This window comes from Vicia villosa, unplaced genomic scaffold (assembly GCF_029867415.1).
Source record: "Vicia villosa cultivar HV-30 ecotype Madison, WI unplaced genomic scaffold, Vvil1.0 ctg.000790F_1_1, whole genome shotgun sequence".
Classification (NCBI taxonomy): domain Eukaryota; kingdom Viridiplantae; phylum Streptophyta; class Magnoliopsida; order Fabales; family Fabaceae; genus Vicia; species Vicia villosa.
The window spans coordinates 484,728-488,301 of record NW_026705350.1 but is presented as its reverse complement, the minus strand read 5'-3'; the positions used below and the strand labels follow the sequence as shown (position 1 = coordinate 488,301).

At 40.7% G+C, this 3,574-nt stretch overlaps 1 non-coding gene across 1 annotated transcript; it reads right to left on the bottom strand.

Moving 5' to 3' along the window:
• Positions 1-974: 974 nt before the first annotated feature.
• On the bottom strand, positions 975-1,081 carry LOC131631220 (small nucleolar RNA R71). Its single transcript, XR_009292638.1, has one exon. It is a non-coding gene; the product is annotated as a small nucleolar RNA R71 (small nucleolar RNA).
• Positions 1,082-3,574: the final 2,493 nt, after the last annotated feature.

Here is a 3,574-nt window from a genome sequence, read left to right as displayed (position 1 = left end):
AACAGAGCGAAAGTTTGAGACGAGGATTTTTATCCAATTGAATTAGTAAATATTTTTAATTGAATTATGCATTAGCCAATGGACCTTCAGATCACATTAAGTTAAACGAAATACATACTGATATCTGTCTATTATTATATTTCTTATTATTCACAATCACTCTCCCTTAGGAACAATCAAAATATTAGTAGCCTTAGCTTTACATAGTAACCTTAGATAACGGTAGATCGATTCATAGTCCCTGTGGATTCGATATCTTTTAAAACTACACGACACGACTGTGCACTTGCAGTCATCAGATTAATAGACACGTAAAGTCGCGATCAAGTTTTTGGCGCCGTTGCCGGGGACTATTTAAGTCGATATCGTAACTCACTGTTACACCGTAGAGACTAGGGCAATTTTTTCCTTTCTTTCTGAACGATTGTATGCCAAATACTCGTTCACAAGGAGGAGATTTAATACAACGAATTAACGAGATCGAACGTTTCATTAATGTCAAACGTCGAGCTCGAAATCTTCCCGAAATAGCACCAATTCCGATTAATCAGGAATTGACCTTTACTGATCAAATCAATCAAATTACCCCGAAGTTAGAGATGGTTGTTATTCGTCCTCTTAGAGACTATGTCGCTCCTTCGCGCGTTGAACCACATTCAAGTATCGCACTACCTGCGATTGAGGCGAACAATTTCGAACTGAAGCCTTCATTGGTACAAGCTGTTCAACAGAATCAATTCTCTAGAAGCCCTGCAGACGACCCCAACCTCCATTTATCTGTGTTCGGGCAATATGCCGACACTGTCAAAGCTAACAACGTTAGTTCCGAAGCTATACGATTACGTCTCTTTCCTTTCTCCTTGAGAGATAGAGCTAGAGCATGGATTCAATCCATGCCTTCTAATTCCATAACTACATGGGACGACTTGAAGAGAGTATTTTTAGCAAGATACTTTCCGCCTAGCAAAACTGCTATGCTAAGAGGTCAAATCAACGGATTTACCCAGAAAGATAACGAATCACTCTCCGAAGCATGGGAAAGTTACAAGGACATGCTTAGACTATGCCCTCATCATGGACTCGAACCATGGCTGATCATCCATACTTTCTATGGTGGTCTCCTATATAACACTAGAATGACTATAGATGCCGCTGCTGGCGGAGCACTAATGGACAAACCCCATGATGAAGCATACAACCTCATAGAGAACATGGCACAAAACCATTACCAATGGGGTGGAGAAAGAGCCGCTCTAGAGAAGACCTAAACCAAAGGAGGAATGTACGAAGTAAGTGGTATAGACCGTGTTAACGCTAAAGTAGACGCTTTAACTCAAAAGATAGAAAACTTAACCATCACTCCTTCAGCCACCGCTGCTGTAGCACCTAACTGCGAGATTTGTGGATTGACTGGACACGTAGTTTCCGAATGTCAACTCTTGACTAGAGTCCCATCTGATCAAGTAAACTATGCTCAAGGAAACCCTTATTCTAACACGTACAACCCTGGATGGAAAAACCATCCGAACTTTTCATATAAGAACAACAACGCGTTGCACGCGCTTGGACAAGCACCTGCTGTGCCTCCTGGCTATCAAAAAGCGCCTGTAGCTGCTCAAAACACCCCTAGGAAGTCGAATCTAGAAATCATGATGGAGAACTTTATAGCTTCCCAACAACAAACCAATAAGGACTTCCTAAATCAAAACATCCACAATAGCGAGCAACTAAAACAATTATAGAACAAAGTAGATGCCTTAGCTACACATAACAAAATGTTAGAAACTCAAATCTCACAAGTAGCTCAACAACAAGCACCTACTACTGCCCCTGCTGGCACGTTTCCTGCTCAACCACAACCTAATCCTAAAGGACATGCGAACGCGATAACACTACGAAGTGGAACAAACTACGATGGACCTATCGATCCTAGAACTCAAAACGTACCCATGTCACAACAAGAGCCAAAGGAAACCCAAAAGACATCAACTGATGATCAAACTGCTAAGACTAATGAGAACAACAACAAAGTGGAACCTGAAAAAGAAAAACCTTACGTTCCACCACCACCTTATAAGCCACCAATTCCTTACCCTCAGAGATTAGCTAAATCAAAAACCGAAGCGCAATTTAAAAAATATGTAGAACTTCTGAAACAATTAAACATAACCATATCGTTCACAGAAGCCATAACCGAAATGCCTTCGTACGCAAAGTTCTTAAAAGAAATCCTATCGAACAAAAAGAAACTCGAGGATAACGAAACTGTAACACTTACCGCTGAATGTAGCGCTATCATCCAAAATAACATGCCTCCCAAACTGAAAGATCCTGGTAGTTTCTCCATACCCTGCGTAATAGGAAAGACTATTATAGAGAAATCCTTGTGCGACTTAGGAGCCAGTGTTAGTTTGATGCCTCTTTCAACCTGTAAGAAGCTAAATCTAGGTGAGCTTAAGGCAACGAGAATGTCTCTTCAACTAGCTGACCGTTCGGTTAAATACCCTGTAGGAATGTTAGAAAATATCCCTGTTCGTGTAGGCCAATTCTACATCCCAATTGACTTCATCATAATGGATATCCAAGAAGATTCTAACATCCCGATCATATTAGGAAGACCATTCTTAGCAACCGCTGGTGCAATTATAGACGTCAAGCGAGGAAAGCTTACCTTCGAAGTAGGAGAAGAGAAAATAGAATTTATTCTTTCCCAATTTCTAAAAGCACCCTCTATAATTGACACATGCTGCTCTGCCGACATAATCGACGAGTGTGTTAATGAAATAAAATCCGAACCAAATAAGGAAACTGAGATCCTAAAAATTCCTATACCGCCAATCTTTGAAGATGACAACTGGCGTGGGGAATATCAAGATAACCACCTGAGTGAATGTCTAGCATTAACTCCTGATCCTATACCTGGGCCTAAGAAACCTGCTATAGAACTAAAAACACTACCTACTGACCTTAGGTACGAATTTCTAGACGAAGAACTTAACCGACCAGTTATAGTTAACGCCAACTTAAGACAAACCGAGACTGAAAAACTACTTACTTGTGGTGTCGTTTTCTTTACCTCCCCGTTTCACTTGGAAGGACGGCACGCTAAACCCTTCACGCGAAATTTGGAAGGAGAATGCGCCCGTGGCGGGATGAATTTTATTTCAGTTCTTCCTACGATATCACACGAACTTTCTTATTTATCCTACGAGTAGGAAAGGGAAAAAAAGATCTCAACTAAACCCTAAGAGTTTGCTAAGTGTGAGGATTTCACCTAGACTAGAAATTCTGGAGTCCGGGGGGTCGGTTATACATAGGGAAGTGTTTAAACACCCTACATATCTGTAGTACTCTACAAGAACCTTCTCCGTGTCATTTGTGTTTGTGTTTATTGCTAATGATTGGGAAAGTTTCTCCTTTGTGTTAGGAGAAGGAATTGAATTGATTTGAAAAGACAGACAGATAGACAAACTGACTATTTTTGGTATTTTATTAGCTCGCTGAGATTCCTTGTGAACCTCATGCCTACATATCCCTAGTGGAAGTCAGAGCTTAATGTAGTTCGGGGAACTAA